Source organism: Anolis carolinensis, chromosome 1, assembly GCF_035594765.1.
Source record: "Anolis carolinensis isolate JA03-04 chromosome 1, rAnoCar3.1.pri, whole genome shotgun sequence".
Classification (NCBI taxonomy): domain Eukaryota; kingdom Metazoa; phylum Chordata; class Lepidosauria; order Squamata; family Dactyloidae; genus Anolis; species Anolis carolinensis.
This window is the reverse complement of record NC_085841.1, coordinates 275,796,426-275,816,433: the sequence shown is the minus strand read 5'-3', so window position 1 is coordinate 275,816,433 and position 20,008 is coordinate 275,796,426. Positions and strand designations below refer to the sequence as shown.

General features: G+C 44.1%; 1 protein-coding gene across 1 annotated transcript in view; it reads left to right on the top strand.

Moving 5' to 3' along the window:
- galnt18 (polypeptide N-acetylgalactosaminyltransferase 18) overlaps positions 1-20,008 on the top strand; it is a 462,670-nt gene that overhangs the window by 406,034 nt on the left and 36,628 nt on the right. The gene's annotated exons all lie outside the window — the stretch shown is intronic.

Here is a 20,008-nt window from a genome sequence, read left to right as displayed (position 1 = left end):
TTGTGGCCATCACGGAATTTCTCAGATAAAAGGTCAATCTACTTGTCTCCGGATGCTGACATTATCCAAGCATCTAGAGATTGTCTGTGCTATCCATCAGTGGAAAGATGACTCAGACTGAAGTGTTATTTTGTATGATTAAAGGACAATATATAAGGGGGTCTAAAAATAGATATGGAAAAGAGCAGTGTACTAGTTATTATGGCATGTCAAATGAAGTCAATTGTAGTCCACAAAAACTTCCATCAAATAAAAGTTGTTCACCCTTAAAGGATCATTATGCTGTCCTTCTTGTTGATTTTGCTGCAACAGACTAACACCATATGCACAGAATAAAGATAACAGTACTATTTGGAATAAGACCTATCATGATTTTTCAGCATTTCTGAGGATGCTTGAAATATAAGCCCTATTTCAAAAATAAGCCCTAGATATAGTTCATTTCAAAAGTCAACTTGGAAAAATATGACTGCCCCTGAAAACAAGCCCTAACACATCTTTTGGAGCAAAACCTAATATAAGACCCTGTCTTATTTTGGGGGAAACAGGGTATTAAGTTATCAATAGCTGTAGCCCTGTTAAGGCATTTGCCATCCAGCTTCCCCCTGTTGTTTCCTTTGCAACAAGGGAAGCCTCCTGTGCAACAAGGGAAGCCTCTTACCACCAAGCCCCACCAGAAGTAGATCGATATAGTGTGATGAGAACCAGCAGGCTCCATGCCTCTGCTGAAGTCCAAGTGTCATAGGATGGGCAATTTTGCCTGTTTGATGAGGTTCTAAGAATATCTGGAATTAAGATCTTTGGAGGCTAAGTGCTAAGGCATGAAAAGGATTTTATGCATGTCTTTGGTTGAATGCAGGTATAAAATTCCTCTGTTTGGAAGTACTGATTTCTTTGTATTCCGGATTCTGTGAACTCCTACAAAGTCTATTTCAGACCACCATGTTCAATGCACAAAGGTAGATGACCCAGCTGGATCCACGGAGGCCTCTGGGTCTGAGGTCTACATGTGTGCACATAACCCCATCTCCCATTTAATCCTAACAGCATTAAGGCAAATGTCTGAACAGGGCTTGTATTCAGCCTGTCTTCAATGAACACTAATTTATACAACTTTCCCAGGCCAGCTTATCTTAAGCTAGTATAAATTCAGAGGGGAAAATACAGGAACAAAATACAGGACTGACTTTTCAATCAATCTAAATGTCCAGTAAAATCCTACAGAGGTTTGTGGGGTATGATCCTGTGAGAATTTGGACAAGTTCTGGTTTCAAGTTATGGAAAATGTCTTGAAGAAGAAGCAGAGAAGATTTCTTCCTTACCCCAAGATGGTTACTTAAGTTGGGGCAGGGGGGCTTTAATCAACTGAAGGTGGAAGTGTCAGAGTTGACAGCTTGACTCAACTTACGTTGTAAGGATCACTGAGTGACAAGAAAGTTATTAGCTCTTGCAATCTGGCTTCCCTGTTGTGGAAAATTGAGATCTCCTTCATTATAATTGGAGCAATGAGCTTTGAACTGTGTCCCTTGTCAGTTGATCTGCAGTGTTTCAGTAAAAACTTAACAAGTTCCCCGGAGTCAAAAGATAAGCCAAGGTTTGGTTTTCTAAATAAAAATACTCTTATGCTGTAGAAAGATGATGAACTCAAAATGTCCAATATGAAAAAAGTTAAGTATTGATATAAAAGCACAAACAGGACAAGACAATCCAAAAACATTTCAAGGCAGGCACATTTGTTGGCCATGTTTGTCAGCATTCCAGGCCAAAGGATCACATTTAAAGAAGGCAGAGTTATGTGTACAATGGAAGTGAGCAACTGAGGGAGGCTGAAGGGGTCACATTAACCCCCCCCCCCAAAGACCTTGGAGGACTGCGCCTCTCCACTGTACCTATTTTTACAAAACAAAAATAAAAATGTGGTTGGATTATGTGGTTTAGGGTATATGGGGGCATTTTCATCGTGTTTTGTGAGACTTCCTTGAGTATTTTGGGCTCAGAAGAGGCATTGATAACAACAGAAAGTTAGCAGAAGTAATTTCCTTCTGATTTTTTTTTAAAAAGGCCTTCCAAGGCCTTAACTGGCCCAGGAAGACTACAAAATGTGGTGGAAATGTGCCACCTTGCCTCTTTGTCTCAGGCCAAAATAGGTTTTTCAAAAAATTACAAATTATGGTTTTTACCTCGGGGGGGGGGGGGGCAGGGCCTTTCAAGCATGGCAGAAATGCCCTCCAGACCCCCTAGGATGCCTTTGCAGGCATTGGGGAATAAATAAACACTTCCAGTTTTTTATCCTTAAAGGACCTGAGCTAGGTAGTTGGGAACATAATTGTCAGGACCCAGGCTGCAGAGCACCAATAACCATGCACGGAGACCAGAATCTATCTAATATCTTTATTAAAGGAATATATAAAGTCAATAAAAACAAGTGAAGAATACAGTTCAGAAGTAGACCTTTCAGGAAAGGTCAAATATAGTCCAGGAAAACAATGTCCAATATGTGATATTAGAGTCCAAAGTTATAATCCAATAACTGAAACACACACTTTGCCAGGCAAAGTGTGGGGAAATGACAGGGTCCTTTAGTCCAATGAAGCTTGACAACAAGGCTGGAAGCAAACTAGATTCTTGGCAACAAGGCTTGATACGTGGCTACAAAAGACAATAAGCAAGAACAGGGTCCGTGGAACAAGGAAAGCTTGATGCTAGAACAAGGTCCGTGAAACAAGGCTTGGAACTTGGTCCTGGAGGCAAGGGACTGGAGTAGCGTAGTCCACACACGATCTCACTCCACAAGGTGACGAATTGACTCCGCAAGGATTTCTTTGCGGGCAAACACCTATATAGGATCTTGTTTTCCCGCCAAGGAACACTTTCCATGGGGAACAAGAAACGAAACCCATACTGTGTCCAGATGCATGACTCCTTAAAGTTTCCCAAGGGAAACAGACTTAATCAGCTAATTGTCTGGCAGCTATCCTGGCGCTCCTGCGAGTCGCCTCCCGAGCGCCTCTATCTCGATTATAATAATCCCGGCGAGAAATTGGGGGAGATTTCTGCTCAAGGCTTGTTTGGCTGACTTCTGGTGGGCAAACATCTTGCAGGTGCAAGGGCTCCAATTCTGGCTGAAACGGTGGGAAACCCAAGTTTTCCTCTTCATCTGCCACAATAGTACTGGGAACGGGACTACATGGCCCATGAGTCATCACACTATCCCCCTCCTCAAGGCCCCTCTCCAAAATGGGCCCTCTTCCCGAGGTGCGGGGCCGCGGCTTGGCAGGGTAGGCCTGATGGAAACGGCGGACTAAATCGGGGGCATGGACTGTGGAAGCGTCTTCCCAAGAGCGTTCTTCGGGGCCAAAACCCACCCAGTCAATGAGATACTGAAGGCGGCGGCGGTGGAAGCGAGAATCCAAAATGTCCTGAACCTCGAATTCCTCCTCCCCATCCACCAAAACAGGAGTGGGGGCCGGCCGGTCTGCATCGGGGCGGACACCATCCGCCGGAAGGAGCAGGGAGCGATGAAACACTGGATGGATGCGCATAGAGCGCGGAAGTTGGAGTTTGAAAGTCACGGGGTTAAGTTGCGCCACCACTGGGTAGGGACCAATGAAACGGGCATCTAGCTTCCGGCAGGGACGGTGGGAGGGCAAAAAGCGAGTGGACAGCAGAACCCGATCTCCTACCTTGATTTCGGGGCCCGGCTGGCGATGGCTGTCAGCGTGGCGTTTATAGTCCTCCTTGGCTTGGTCCAGTTGCTGGAGCAATAGTTGTTGCACCGCTGTGAGTTCCTGCAGCCAGTCCTCTGCTGCAGGGACTTCTGAGGTTTCAATGACAGGAGGAAAGAAACGTGGATGGAAGCCGTAGTTCGCAAAGAACGGGGTTTCCTTCTTGAAGCCTGGACACCGTTGTTGTAGGCAAACTCTGACAGAGGTAATAGGGAAGCCCAATTGTCCTGTTGATAGTTTACATAACAGCGAAGGTATTGTTCCAAAGTGGCATTGGTGCACTCCGTTTGCCCATCTGTTTGGGGATGATGAGCTGAGGATAAACGAGAGTCTATGCCCAATAGTTTTTGTAGAGCCTTCCAGAATCGAGAGGTGAATTGAGATCCACGGTCAGTGACTAAACTCTTGGGCAATCCATGTAGTCGGAAAACATTTTGAAGGAATAAATCTGCAGTCTCTTTGGCCGTGGGAAGGCCATCACAAGGAATGAAGTGGGCCAACTTGGTGAAAAGGTCCACCACCACTAGGATCGTGGTATATCCAAGGGAGGGTGGTAGGTCGGTGATAAAATCCGCAGAAATTATCTCCCATGGACGAGATGGAGTAGGAAGGGGATGCAGTAGCCCTGAGGGCTTCTCCCTTCTTGTCTTGGAACGCTGGCATACCGGGCAGGTATTGACGTATTTTTCTACATCCTTGCGGATCTTGGGCCACCAAAAATCTCGTAGGATCAAATGCATGGTTTTGAATAGTCCAAAATGCCCTGCTGGCTTGCAGTCATGACATAGGTGAAGTGCCTTTTCTCTGTCTGGTCCTGGAGGGATGTAGACATGATTTCTGTAGCATAGTAACCCATCCTTAAGTGAGAAAGGGAAACGTAGTCCTTGGCGAATTTGGTCCTGAGCCCAGGCATCCGCCTGTTGACTGGCTCTGATTTCTTGAACACAAAGGGGTCCTGGAGTAGAGGGAGTTGGTTCAACTGCAGTGGATTTGGTGTTTCCCACTGTGAGCGTGGCAAAGTTCTCGGGCTGCAGCAATTGGGATTCGAAGGTCTCTCTGCGCCCTGCAGCATACTCTGGTTTCCGTGATAGAGCATCTGCTTGCTTGGTCTGAGCTGGGGTTACATAATGGATCTGGAAGTCAAAGCGCTCAAAAAATAAAGCCCAGTGCTGCTGCCTCTGATTTAACTTGCGGGCAGTTCTTAGGTGTTCCAAATTACGATGGTCAGTATGGACCTCAATGGGAAATTTGGCCCCTTCTAACCAATGTCTCCAATTTTCAAAGCTGCCTTTATGGCCAAAAGTTCCTTCTCCCAAATAGTGTAATTTCTCTCTGGGGCTGTTAGTTGACGGGAGTAAAAGGCACAAGGATGAAGATGTTCTCCCACTGGTTGCATGAGTACAGCCCCAATTGCCACATCGGAGGTGTCAGCCTGCACAACAAAAGGGGTTTTAGGATCAGGGTGCTGTAGAATTGGCTGGGACGTGAATAACTTCTTTAGTTGCTGGAACCCTTTCTCTGCTTGCTCCGTCCAGCGGAAAGGCTGTTTTCCACGGATGCAGCTGGTGATTGGGTCAGACCAGCGGGCAAAGTCTGGAATGAACTTGCGGTAGTAGTTTGCGAACCCCAAGAAGCGCTGCACCTCTTTCTTGTTGGTTGGCGCCCGCCATTCCAATACTGCTGAAACCTTTGCCGGGTCCATGGAGAGCCCTAGTGGCGAGACACGGTATCCCAGGAAATCTACCTCTTGTAGATCAAAAGCGCATTTTTCCAACTTGGCATATAGTCCATGATCCCGCAATCGTTGTAACACCATTCTGACGTGTTTCTCATGCTCTGATTGTGATCTAGAAAACACCAAAAAATCGTCCAGGTATATGATCAAGAACCGATCTAGATAATCCTGAAAAATGTCATTGACAAAGTGCTCGAACGTTGCGGGAGCTCCGGATAAACCGAAATTCATGACTAGGGACTCGAATAATCCGAATTTAGTCTGGAAGGCGGTTTTCCACTCGTCCCCCTCCCTGATGCGAACTAGATTGTAAGCCCCCCGAAGATCCAGCTTGGTGTAAACCTTGGCCCCTCGAAGCCAGTCTAATAGGTCCGAGATCAAAGGCAGGGGATAGCGGTTCCGCTTTGTGATATTGTTCAATGCTCTATAGTCCACAACCAAGCGTAGGTCCCCTGACTTCTTTTTCACAAACATCACTGGGGAAGCGGCTGGGGATTGAGAGGGTCTGATGAACCCCTTGCGAAGGTTTGATTCTATGAACTCCCTGAGAGCTTCTTGCTCTGGTTCAGTCAGGGAGTAGAGATGCCCTCGCGGGATCGGGGCCCCCTCCACCAAGTCAATGGCACAATCGTAGGGTCTATGCGGGGGTAGTTTCTCGGCTTCCTTTTCAATGAACACATCCCAAAAGTCTGAGTATTTCTTGGGCAAGGTGATGATGGGTTCAGCGTCTGTGGCATGACAGACCTTGGCTACAAGACAATGGTTTTGGCAATATTTAGTAGCAAACTGCAGTTCTCTGTTGGTCCAGGAGATGTTGGGGTCGTGGAGTGTCAGCCATGGAATTCCCAAAATCACAGGGAAGTGAGGGACCTCAGTAACAAAGAAGGAAATCTCTTCCATGTGTTCCCTTATCCACATTCTAGTGGGTTCAGTCCATTGGCTTACTGGACCTGTCTTTAGGGGACGGCCATCTATGGCTTGCACCACCCGGGCGTTCTTGAAATCGTGATATTGTAATCCCAGAGAGTCGGCATACTCCCTGTCGATGAAATTGTTTGTTGCTCCTGAGTCTATCATGGCATGGATCATGACGGGTCCTTTTTTCGCTGACCACAAGGTGACCACTAGGAGGAATAGGACCCCGGTTTGCGGCTCTTGAGTGGGGTTTTTGACCGGGTTGGCGAGCCTCACTACGCCCGGTCGCTGGCTTCCCCCGCCGGCTTTGCGCCAGCCGCCTCGGCCGTCTCTATCTCCGCGGAGGACGCCGCCGCCAAGGGAGCGGCAGGCTTTCTTTTGGCTGGACATTCTCTGGCAAAGTGGCCCCCGTTCCCGCAGTACCAACAGAGGTTTAGAAGTTGACGGCGGGCCTTCTCGGCAACATCTAATCTGGGACGCACATTGCCCAACTGCATCGGCTCCTCCTCGCTTCCTCTGGGGTATGGGGCTGGTGGTGGGGGTCTCCACACTGGATGCGGCTGAATGCTGGTGGGAGCGGGAGGTTTTACTCCTGCTCTTCCACTCTGGCCTCGGAGCCACTGTTTTCTGTTGGCAAGCATGACTTCGGCTCGTAAACATTGGTCAATAAGTCTCTCAAGAGAGTTTGGAGGATCCACCTTGGAAATTTCTTCCTGCATCTCGATGTTGAGACCCTCACGAAACTGTCCTCTGAGGGCTACATCATTCCAACTGGTGTTTTGGGCCAGCACTCGGAACTCGGCTATGTACTGGGACAACGGCCTGTCCCCTTGGAAAAGGCGCCGGAGTTTATGGCCGGCCGCCTCTAGATTGTCCTCGATCCCCCAAGTCGCCTTAAGGTGATTCAGGAAGTTTTGCGCGGAACTTAGGTGCATGGAGGCTTCATCAAATAGCGCCGTTGCCCAATTGGCCGCTGGCCCTTCTAGGAGGCTGTAAATCCATGCCACCTTGACTTCTTCTTGGGGAAACTCGGCGTGGCGGGCTTCCATGTACGCCTGGCATTGGCGACGGAAAACATGAACCTTGGAAGCTTCTCCAGAAAACTTGGTTGGTAGCGCTAGGGCAGGGAGACGGGCTCCGCGCTCCTTCAAGCCCCGTATTTCTCCCTCCTGCGTATGGAGCGTATCACGGATTCTGTCTAATTCATCCTTGGAAATGGTGTAGCTGAGTGGTTGGGCTTCCGCCCCGGTTCCTGTAGACATTCTGGTCTAGGTTAATTGGTGCTTAGGTTGGCGGAGTCAAACTGTCAGGACCCAGGCTGCAGAGCACCAATAACCATGCACGGAGACCAGAATTTATCTAATATCTTTATTAAAGGAATATATAAAGTCAATAAAAACAAGTGAAGAATATAGTTCAGAAGTAGACCTTTCAGGAAAAGTCAAATATAGTCCAGGAAAACAATGTCCAATATGTGATATTAGAGTCCAAAGTTATAATCCAATAACCGAAACACACACTTTGCCAGGCAAAGTGTGGGGAAATGACAGGGTCCTTTAGTCCAATGAAGCTTGACAACAAGGCTGGAAGCAAACTAGATTCTTGGCAACAAGGCTTGATACGTGGCTACAAAAGACAATAAGCAAGAACAGGGTCCGTGGCGAGGTCCGTGGAACAAGGAAAGCTTGATGCTAGAACAAGGTCCGTGAAACAAGGCTTGGAACTTGGTCCTGGAGGCAAGGGACTGGAGTAGCGTAGTCCACACACGATCTCACTCCACAAGGTGACGAATTGACTCCGCAAGGATTTCTTTGCGGGCAAACACCTATATAGGATCTTGTTTTCCCGCCAAGGAACACTTTCCCTGGGGAACAAGAAACGAAACCCATACTGTGTCCAGATGCATGACTCCTTAAAGTTTCCCAAGGGAAACAGACTTAATCAGCTAATTGTCTGGCAGCTATCCTGGCGCTCCTGCGAGTCGCCTCCCGAGCGCCTCTATCTCGATTATAATAATCCCGGCGAGAAATTGGGGGAGATTTCTGCTCAAGGCTTGTTTGGCTGACTTCTGGTGGGCAAACATCTTGCAGGTGCAAGGGCTCCAATTCTGGCTGAAACGGTGGGAAACCCAAGTTTTCCTCTTCATCTGCCACAATAGTACTGGGAACGGGACTACATGGCCCATGAGTCATCACAGTAATACACATTCACTAGAGGTCTAGTGCAAAAATAGTGGAAATAACAGAGATTTAGGAAGAGCTAACTGTAGCTATGTTTGCATGTTGGGTTCATCCCAGTTTCATGTCCCAATTGAGAGGATACCGTGGGGCTGATACTTCAGTTCTACTCTACAGTGTATGTAAGAAAGAACTTCATCTAATTCTTTAATCCAATTCATTTATTTCTTCTGCTTTTCTGATTTTGTGTGCCTTCATCTCACAGACTTGATTATCTGTTTATGTGCATCTGATTTACTATCTCTTCACAAAGCCCCTGGGGCAGTCGCCGGTGAAAGGCAAAGTGGGCAGAGTGGCTCATGGCACCCCCTGCGCCCTCCCTCCTCCCCCCATCATATGGTGGGGATGGATGCAATGCCCTGTCGCCCTTTCCCCCATCATTTGGGAAAAAGGAAAGTGTCTTTAGCTCACTCAAAGATACCCAACAAACACTTTCTTCTCCATCATGGAGAAGGAAGAGTCTTGAAATGCTTCCCATCCACTTTGGGAGGAATGTGGGTGGGGCCAAGCCAGCGTCATCTGATGGCACTTGGCAGTGCCCGTCTAAAAGAAGAAAAAAAGGCATAAAAAGTTCAATGTGAAGAGGTCCTTAAATAAAGCTTTACATTGTCTGTAGCCTCAGATAATTTCTAGTGACACCTGTTTGCCTGCTGCTGAAAACAAAAACTCATTAATTTCAACAACAAGCCAAAATGAGACATGCACATTCAAAAAGGCTGGTATCTTTTAGACCTCAGTTTACATATTGGAAAATAAGATACATAAAATATGTTTTTATTATAAACCTGACAATGTATTCCATCATCTATTTGTTAAAATACTAGGTAAAATCCTATTCATGGCCTCTGGGTACATCTACACCATAGAGCAGTGGTTCTCAACCTGGGGTCCCAGATACTTTTGGCCTTCAACTCCCAGAAATCCTAACAGCTGGTAAACTGACTGGGATTTCTGGGAATTGTAGGCCAAAAACACTGGTGGACCCCCAGTTGAGAACCACTGCCGTAGAGTAAATGCAGTTTGATACAACTTTAACTGCCATGGCTCAATGAAATGGAATCCTGGGAGCTGTAGTTTTAAAATGTCTTTAGCCTTCTCTGCCAAGGAGTGTTGGACAGGAACTTGGGTGGTCACCAGTCTACAGCTCCCTGGATTTCATAGCATTAAACCATGGCAATTCAAATGGTGTCAAACTGCATTCAGTCTACAGTGTAGATCAGTGGTTCTCAACCTGTGGTCCCCAGGTGTTTTGACCTACAACCCCCAGAAATCCCAGTCAGTTTGCCAGCTGTTAGGATTTCTGGGAGTTGAAGGCCAAAACATCTGGAGACCCAAAGGTTGAGAACCACTGGTGTAGATGCACAATCTGTCATTTTAAAACAATCATCCAGGTCATTACAGCACCCAGGCATTGGTCCAGCCCCTACCAGCCCCAGCTGTCCCTGATAACAGTCATGGGAAAGACTAAAAGAGACAAATTGACATTATAATGTAAACAAAAGCTTATCTAAGGAAAGGGTATGACAAGGTAGGAGACGGAAACAGTAGGCTTTAGATTAAAATGCATAACCTGAAAGATAAATCTAGGATGGTCATTTGTTACAGAATTTAAAGATACAAGTCTCTTATTTCAATGGTGATTTGAATGTCAGGTATAAACAAATTCTTTCTGAATACTTTAACGCCAGGCTTCACATTTTGTTTTCTTGAAGTGAAAGCTTCTGTAATCCTATGATATTCTTCAGTTTTCAAAAATAAGCATGTTAAAATTTTCAGAGTTCATGGGCATTTATTTGAATTTCTGTGGTTCAGAACCAGAGTTTAAAGGATAAAAGGGAAATCTTGCATCCACAGGTCCCAACAGTTACCAGCTCATAAAACTCTACTCTTTCTTTCCTGAAGCAACTATGGGAAATTGCTCTTCAAAAGACAAGTTTTTTCCTCCCTGTTATGTCTATAAAGTGGGAACGAAAACTCCTGCAGCCATTTTTTTAAAAAAAACTGCTCTGGTGCATTAAATACAAACACTGAGAACTGATATTTTTCAAAGTGAAATGTGGGCAGGGAAGAAATGCAGGATGAACTCCCCGGCAATATTAGTCAGGCAAAAGTGATTTAATTTATGAAATAAAAACAAGCAGATTTCTTTCTCTTTGAAAATGTATTTCCAAGCCTCATTCTATGTCATACACAGCTGCTTTTCCCCTGCTATACTTCACTAAAGGAGAGTCTGCCTTACAACCGAAATACCTTTAAACTTGTTTTAGTGTCTGAATCAAGAATGGTCAGTCCCATGATTTTACTATGACTGCTCTGGTTCATGACACAGTGACATCACATTTTTGGGACAGTGCCATTGTATCTTCAGGCAATATCTCAGAGAGTCTGCTTCTGCCACTTTTTATGATTCATCACTGTGTGTGGTCCTGCAAAATAACCTGAGATACTGGGTTATGGGGACACCAACTTTTAGCTAGTGCAACAGAAGGGGAAAACAGAATCAGCTCTGGGTGTGCCTCTCTCCCAACTGCTACTCCCTATCTTTCAGGCCTTGTAAGTCTGTTCATGTATTGACTATTCTAGATATTCCTACCATCTTGCAACTATATGAACAGATCCTTCAGTGGAAAGGGACTACTCAAGATTTTTTTTTTATTGTTGTTAGAAAATATCTCTGCTTTGTATAGATTTAACACATTTAATGATCCAATCTGATGTGATCCAATGGATAGAAAATATAACAATGTTTGCAACATTTGAAAGTAAGTTATTTAGATGAAATTCACAAATGGACTTATTTTTGGACATTTCATCAGCTTCTATTGGGATTACAAGTAATGTGGCTATTTTTTTTCTCCTTTCACATTTTTATTTCCCTTTTCCCTTTTCAAAAATGAATAAAACAAAAGGGGCTTTTTGCTCTTTATGTATCTTCAAGTTAATTCCAAATTACAGCAACCCTGCCATAAGTTTTCATTGGTAAGGTTTATTTAAAGTTGAGCCACCACCTTCCTTTGAGTTTGGGAGAGTGTGTTTTGTCAATGGCCACCCAGTGTACGTTCCCATGGAAGAGCAGAGGTTTGAAGCTTGGTCTCTCAGAATCCATATTTAACAAGCTACAACACTACATTCCAAAAAGCAGGGCATCTGCCAACTGAAATGATGCATAAAGTTCCAAGGCAAAATAACATATTTTACACATAATGATTTCAGTACAATTGTAGACTTGTTATTCAAGGTTGGAATGCATTATAAGCGGTCTAGCAGCCATAGAAAAGGCTTCCAACCCAAATTTGTCAATAATTTGCTCTGTGTCCCTGATTCTAGTTGGTAAATGATTACAAAAAGCATCACTTTGCTTCCTTTCCCTGGAACAGAAACAATGACCAGTGAAGGAATAAACAGTTACCATTGTAGATAGGACTTATGGTGGCATGCAGAATAAAGACCCTAGAGATGGTGATGTGTTCCCCATAAAGGTTATCTTGAGTAATGTGTCTTTGGTCAAACGTGTGAATTTAATAACACAGGTAGCTGGTTTCCTTTTAAAAATATATTTTATTGTGATTATATATAGTAAATACAGTGAAAGTGCAGGAACAAAAAGTATTTTGAAAGTCAGTCGGAGTACAAAAGAGTCAGAAAATATGAATATAAACTTAAAGAAAGAGAGATAGGGGAGAAAAAAAGAAAAGAGAAAAATAAAAAAAATATGTATATATATTAAAATGACTTCCCATCTTCTACCTAAGAGGGTTTTTTTTTGGTTTTTTTTTAACTCTTCTGTGATTTATCAGCTTTCCTTCATTAGCCACTTCTTTCAGGCACAGGCTAAATCTATTGTAAGTGGTCTTCCACTTTTTAGAATAAATTCTTTGAACCCTGACCAGTCAATTTTCTTTCTCCCTTCTCTTTTTTTATGTCAGATAATCCATTTGTATTAAGTCCATTACTTTTAAAATCCATTCATCTATCGCTGGTATCTTAGCTTCTTTCCAAACTTTTGCGAGCACCAGTCTTGCCGCCGTACTTAAATGGAAGTCCTGATTTTCATTTAATTTGAAATTGGTTAGGCCTAGTAGATACATTTCTAGTTCCAAAAAAAATTTGTTTTTTAATATATCTTGTGTTTTGTGGTGTACATTGATCCAAAACTTTTAAATTTTTTTGCAAATCCACCATTGGTGGTAGAAGGTTCCCACTTTGGTTTTACATTTCCAACATGTATTTGAAATGCCACTGTGAAATTTTGATATCTTTGCTGGGGTGTAGTACCATCTGAACTGCATTTTGTACCAGTTCTCTCTAAGATCAGTAGCTGCAGTGAACTTTAGTTTTTTTCTCCATATTTCTCCCCGTTGCTCTAGTCTTGTGTTGTGTCTGAAGTCTTTGGCCCATTTCACCTGGCAGTTTTTAACTTGTTCCTCTTCAGTTATCCATTGTAAAAGTTGTTGATATAACATTTTTATTAGTTTTTTCCCCTTTGCATTATTAATTCCCATATTTCCTGTTCTTGTTTAAACCCTGTTTTGGCATCATCCTTGTAATGTTGTTTTATTTGGAAGTATTGGAACCAGGTTATCTGTGATTTTGTTTTATTTCTTTGTGTGTTTTAATTATAAAATCAGAGTTTTCTTTCTTTAAAATTTGTCGGTATGTGAGCCAATTTTCTGTACTCGGTTCTCTTTTGTGTTTTGCTTCTATCGGAGCTGGTTTCAATCAGATTAATTGACCTGCCCTGCTCAGAGTGGTCTAGATCAATGTTTCCCAAACTATGCTCCTCCAGGTGTTTTGGACTTCAGCTCCCAGAAATCCCAGCCACTTTACCAGCTGTCAGGAATTGTGGGAGCTGAAGTCTAAAACATCTGGAGGAGCAGAGGTTGAGAAACACTGGTCTAAATTAATCTACAGTGGTTAGCACCAGTCAGCTCTATCTGGAGATGCCAGGGATATAAACCAGGGACCATTTTCATGCAGAGCATATCATTAAACCAAAGTCCTTCCCCATGTTGATAATTAGCATGCCTTACAGATAATTGCAGCAAAATGCTTTAGTCTAGCTTTATTACAATGCCGACAGGCTGTGTGTGATAAAAACGTATAGTCCCAGTTTGTATAAATTTGTCAAGTGTGATGCATTGACAGACAAAAGGGAATTGTCAACGTTTCTTGTGCTTCAGCAGCCTGCACTGAATGATTTCGCACAACAGGATGAGAAAATTGTTTCAATACATTAGAGGGAGCAAAAACAATAAATTATCATGAAAAATTATAGCTATTCTCTTAATTAGTTGTCTTGAACTGGCATGTTTTGCTTGTGTTGGACTACAATTCCCACCATCCCCACATATTAGGAAAAATTATTACACAATTATATAGTAGAAGGAAAAAAAATCTCTGAATATTCCTTGCCTAAGAAAACAGTATGAAATTGATGGGGTCAGCAAAAGAAAAGGCAACAAAGGCACAAACACACAACAGCGCCAGATAAGGATCAGTGACAAGTAGTGGAAATTGGCATATTCTTTAAAGATCCAGTAATAGTAGTAGTAGTAGCAATGATAAATACATAAAGTTTTTAAAGTAGCTAAAATAGAAAAAATAATCAAGGAAAAAGGGAAAAAATCCAAGCAAACTATAACAAAAGGACATGAAATTTTCATGGTTCCAATAGACAACTACAAGAAAGATACCAAATGGATAAGAAGATAGGCTATTAGAAAGGTAATGAAATAGGTATTTTTTCCAGTCTAAGGGAAAACAGATTGCAAATGTCTATAAAATATTATTAAATAATAATAATAATAGTTTTATTTCTTACCCTCCTCTCGTCATGGCTCGATACAGAAGTACATCTAATCCAGAGGATCTCAACCTGTGGGTCCCCAGGTGTTTTGCCCCACAACTCCCAGAAATCCTAGCCAATTTACCAACTATTAGGATTTCTGGGAGTTGAAGGCCAAAACATCTGGGGACCAATAGGTTGAGAACCACTGATCTAATCAAGACTGTATGATTCAATGATCGAGGAATGTGGATTATAAAGAAGACTATAAAGAAAACAGCAGAGACAGGATAGGAAGTGTTAGTTAGGACTTTGTTACAATAAACTGTGCATATTCTTTCCTATCCTTCTGTTTTAGATGAGAGAAGATTTTTTTTCCTTTTTTGTCTTTTCCTTTTTAACACCATAGAAATCAATTGCTCTGTGTTTTGCATAAGCCTTCCCTCTCATATCTGAACATGCCCACTCTTTCCAGTTACTGGTTGTGATGTTGATTGATGTATCTTTATAATGTTTTTACTTTCTGGTTTTAATTGTTTAAATTATATTGTTTATTTGTTATATGTTTTTAATTATATAACTTTGAACTCCTAATTTATGCTGGGCTTGGTCCCCATGTAAGCTGCCCCGAGTCCCTTCGGAGAGATGGTGGCAGGTTAGAAAAATAAAGTTATTACTTTTGTATTAGATAACAATGGAAGAAGACGATGATGTAAGATGTTTAAAATTCCTCTATTCTATATCCACTCTTGTGCCCTTCCCCATTCCCCATATATTCCCAATACCAGTAAAATAATTTGAAAAAGGAGAAAGGGAAGAAATTCCTATTTGAAAATCTCCTGTTCAAAACTGGACATATCATGTACAATTTTACAGCAGCATTATCATTTGAGGACACAAATATGAGAAAAATGGAAGGAAAAACAATTGGCCTTCTCTAAATGTTATACAAAGTCTTCTATATCTGGAGAACTGTGGAGAACTCATGCCAGTGTGTCTTGAGGTTGCCATTTCACAGGTATCATCTTGCAGCTCACAAGGGCTCCCAAAGAAATGAACAAATTAAAACTGACTAAAATAATAAAGAGATTGAAAAACCCTCCTAAAATGCATTAATGTATTCTTTTAAAACTCTAAGAGCAGTCTGAAAACAATAACAGAATCTTATTTTAGAATGGTTAAAATCTCAATTTCAAAACTGTTATGATTGAGCCTCATGGCTCTGCTTCTGGCAGACGTGGACGTAAGACTCCTCGAGAGTCAGATACTCTCGAGGAGCGAGAAAGAAAGAGGCTGCGAGATATCTTTGCAGAACCGTCTGACGAAGAGTCTTTTAAGGGGTTCACGGAGAGAATGGAGGAAGAGCTGGTTAGCTCGGAAGAGGATGAGATGGATTGGACTCGGGTAAGGGAGGAGTTGGGTGCCACTGGCAATAATGGGATGGAAGATGAATGGGGACCTTCAGGATTAGACCCATGGACAAGCTGGAGGGATGGGACGGGATCCACAGCTGGGGATGCTGTGGGGCGTAGTCAGAGGTGTTCCAGCTCTGATGAGGAAAGTGATGAGGAAACGCCCGGGTTAAGGAGGGCAGCTGATAGTGATGAGGATTTGTAACTGGCATAAAATGAGGCTTGGGAGCAATTGCAAATTGCGTTGGGCAAGGTAATCTGGACGAACGCTTGGGATCTGTGTGGGACGCTTTCCTGAAGACTGGTGTGTTTTCGTGTGCTGATACGTAAGTTGTTTTGGAATTTGGGTTCAGACGGCGGGAGGAATTGTGTGGGCTTTTGTTTGTGCAAAACCTCTGCTTAATCTCAATAGCTTTGACCTTCCGTCGTCTTCTTGACGGACGCCATCTGCTACTCTGGATTTACGGACTCGGGCTCGCTTTCTCCTATTGGACTTGGAAAACTGCAAACGTCTGATTCTGCCTCTCGACCTTCGGAACGAATTGGGACTACGCTACTGCTTCAATCCTTGGCTGTTGAGTTTGTATTGGAAATTTGCCTTGCTGTGTGAAGGAGTGACTCCTAGTTACTCAAAACATAGTGCTGGCAGCAGAGAATTATCTGCTGCCAATTAGTTGCATTCTTTTGAACTCTTTGTTTCCCAGCTTCTGTTTGTTTTTCCCCAGGCTGAAGCAAGCTGTTTTGATTTTACCCGGATTAAACTCCGGTTTAATCCGGTTTATCTTTTGAATGTTTTTTCTTGCCCCTTTTTGTTTTTAAAGGCTAAGTTGCCTTGCCCTTGTCTTTTACAGGCATTTTGAGTTCTGTAAATCCAATAAACTCTGTTATCTTTGATCTTGTGGCGTTCTGTCCTTGACAGATTGCCCAACGCCCATAAAAAAGTTTACTGCAGTAATAAATCTCGTCAGGAAGACGATGGATGAGTTAAAGGCTAAGTTTGACCAATTACAGGCGGCCTTTAACGTCAGTCAAGCAGCCCATGCTGTTAAAGGACATGTTTTGACCCCTGAACGCTTTGACGGATCCAGGTGCAAACTGCCAACTTTTTTGGCACAAGTTGAGCTTTATTTTTCTCAGCTCAGTGCTCATGCTTACCCTACGGACACTAGCAAGGTGGCATTTATTTTGAGTTTGTTGACTGGTCCCGCAGGACAATGGGCCACCAATTTGATTTTGGGAAATGATCCAGTCAAGGACAATTTGAATAATTTCAAGAAGCTTCTAACTGACACTTTTGGGGATCCCCTCCGTACGGAGAATGCTGGGTGGGCTCTGTATCGGTTGAAACAGGGAAAGGGGACTGTTTTGGATTACTTAAATAAGTTTAATTTGTACCGTCACCAGCTGGACTGGGGGGAAAATGCATTCATGCTTTTGTTTACTGCTGGTTTAAGTGATTACCTCCAGGACGAATTGGCACGCTTGGAGCCGGCCGAAAATTGGGATGCCTTAGTAGCTAAAGTGCTGCGTTTGGACGCCAGGTTCGAGTCCCGTAAGCACTCAAAAGCAATGTGTGCGCCACCTATGCATGTAACCAAGGCACCTGTGGTGATGGGGGAAGAGCCTATGGAGCTTGGGGTCTTTAAAAAGCTGTCTACTGAAGAAAAGAACCGTAGGAGGCAGCTGGGGTTGTGTTTGTACTGTGGGAATGCTGGGCATTTTGCCAAAAACTGTAATGTGAAACCTTCCCAGCTGTCGGGAAAAGGCCAGCCCTAGTGCGACGTGAGTCCAACGCATTAGGGCTTCTAAAGCAGTCAGCTGAGGGGAAGAAGCATGTTTTCGTACCCATTACGTTATCTGTTGGGGGAAAGAAACTTGTTTCTACTTTGGCACTGCTGGACTCAGGGGCTACGGTCTCTTACGTAGATATTGAGTTTGCTAGGAAGCATGGCATTCCTATAGTGCACAAGGCATGCGACGTGTGGGTGGAAGGTGCGGATGGGAGACTATTGGAGACTGGGGTGGTTAACCATGAGACCTCAGCAGTAATGTGGGAAGTGCAGGGAGTAACGGGAACGTTTGTGTGGGATATTACGAGCTTGCCCAGATACGATGTGATCTTAGGGATGGATTGGCTAGCCGTAGTAAATCCACAAGTAGATTGGGTGGCACGTAAGCTGACCTTAAAGAGGCAGGGTTGTTGTACTCTGAATACTACTCAGCCTGATATGGAGGGAGTGCCTGATGAGTATGGGCAGTTCGCTGATGTATTCTGTAAAAAGGAAGCGGACAAGTTACCGCCGCATAGGCCGTATGATTGCGCCATTAAACTAGCGGAAGGTGCAAGATTGCCAGCGGGAAGGCTGTACGCCTTGACTGTACCGGAAAGGCAAGCTTTACGAGAGTTCCTAGATGAGAATTTAGCCAAGGGGTTTATTCGCCCATCTAGCTCTCCAACTGCGGCGCCGGTATTCTTTGTGGCCAAGAAGACTGGGGACCTTAGGTTGGTTTGCGACTATCGTATCCTTAACAAATACACCATTAGGGATAGGTACCCGCTACCTTTAATCTCGGAACTGCTATCAAGGGTGCAAGGGGCTAAGGTCTTTACCAAGCTTGACCTGCGGGGGGCGTATAACTTAATCCGAATACGGGAAGGTGATGAATGGAAGATGGCATTTAACACGTGTCGGATGCCACGAGTTCCGAGTCATGCCTTTCGGACTTTGCAATGCGCCCGCGGTCTTCCAGAGGTTCATAAACGATGTGTTTAGGGACCTAATTGATCAATTTGTGGTGGTTTATTTGGATGATATCTTGATTTTTTCTAAGGACGAGAAAGAACATCGTCAGCATGTCAAGCAGGTTCTGCACCGCCTGCGGGCTAGTGGGCTCTTCGCCAAGGCTTCCAAGTGCGTCTTTCATGTGCCTGAAGTGGAGTTCCTAGGTCATGTAGTGTCAGGTAGGGAACTTAAAATGGACCCACATAAGGTTGACGCCGTCAACTCATGGCAGGAGCTCAAGACCAAGAAGGATGTGCAAAGGTTCTTAGGGTTCGCTAATTACTACCGGGAGTTTATCCCGAATTTTGCCAAGCTCACGGTGCCTTTGACGCAGCTCCTGCGTAAGAAACAGCCATTTGTGTGGGGGCGGGAAGCTCACGACACGTTTTTGCAACTAAAGTCTAGCTTTCAGTCAGACAACATACTAACACACCCTGATGTGGACAAACCGTTCGTGGTAGAAGCGGACGCTTCTAGCTACGCGTTGGGGGCTGTATTGTCTCAGAGAGATTCCTCAGGGACCTTGCGTCCCTGTGGATTTTATTCGCGGCAACTAACACCATTTGAGCAGAACTATACCATATGGGAGAAGGAGTTGTTGGCGATTAAGGTGGCGTTTGAGGTGTGGCGGCACTGGCTAGAAGGGGCGCGGCACCAAATCGTGGTCAGGTCTGATCACAAGAATTTGGAGTACTTGCAAACAGCTAAAAAGTTAAACCAGCGTCAAATCCGATGGGCTTTGTTTTTCTCCAGGTTTAACTTCAAGGTGCAATTTGTGGAAGGGAAGGCAAACTTGCGGGCCGATGCCTTGTCCCGCAAGCCGGAGTTTAAGACCAATGAGCAGGTAGTATGTCAAACCATCTTGCCTACTGCCTCTCTATGTGTTGTAGATAATGAGCCCGGGTTACATGACCAGATCATTGAGGCCCAAAGAGAAGATGTGTGGACTCAGGAACAACTCATGCTGTTGTCAGCAGGTAACCGTACAATACTGCCTCACCTACAAGACCAAGACGGAGTATTGGTACGCAGGGGGCAGGTCTATGTACCAGTGGGGGCCCTCAGGTTAGAGGTAATTAGAGCCCACCATGATGAACCCATGGCTGGGCACTTTGGCAGATTCAAGACCGTGCAGCTCATTACCAGGAGCTACTGGTGGCCAAAGATGCGGCAAGACATTCTGCGCTTTTGTGACAGCTGCGCTGTTTGCCAGCAGAGTAAGACGCCTGTGGGGCGCCCTAGAGGGTTGTTGTCGTCTCTACCTGTTCCTGAGAGGCCATGGCAAATCATTTCCATGGATTTCATTTCAGATTTGCCTAAGTCTGGGGGTTATACTTGTATTTGGGTGGTGGTGGATTTATTTAGCAAGCTGGCTCATTTTATTCCTTGTTCGACCATTCCGGCGGCCCCTACGTT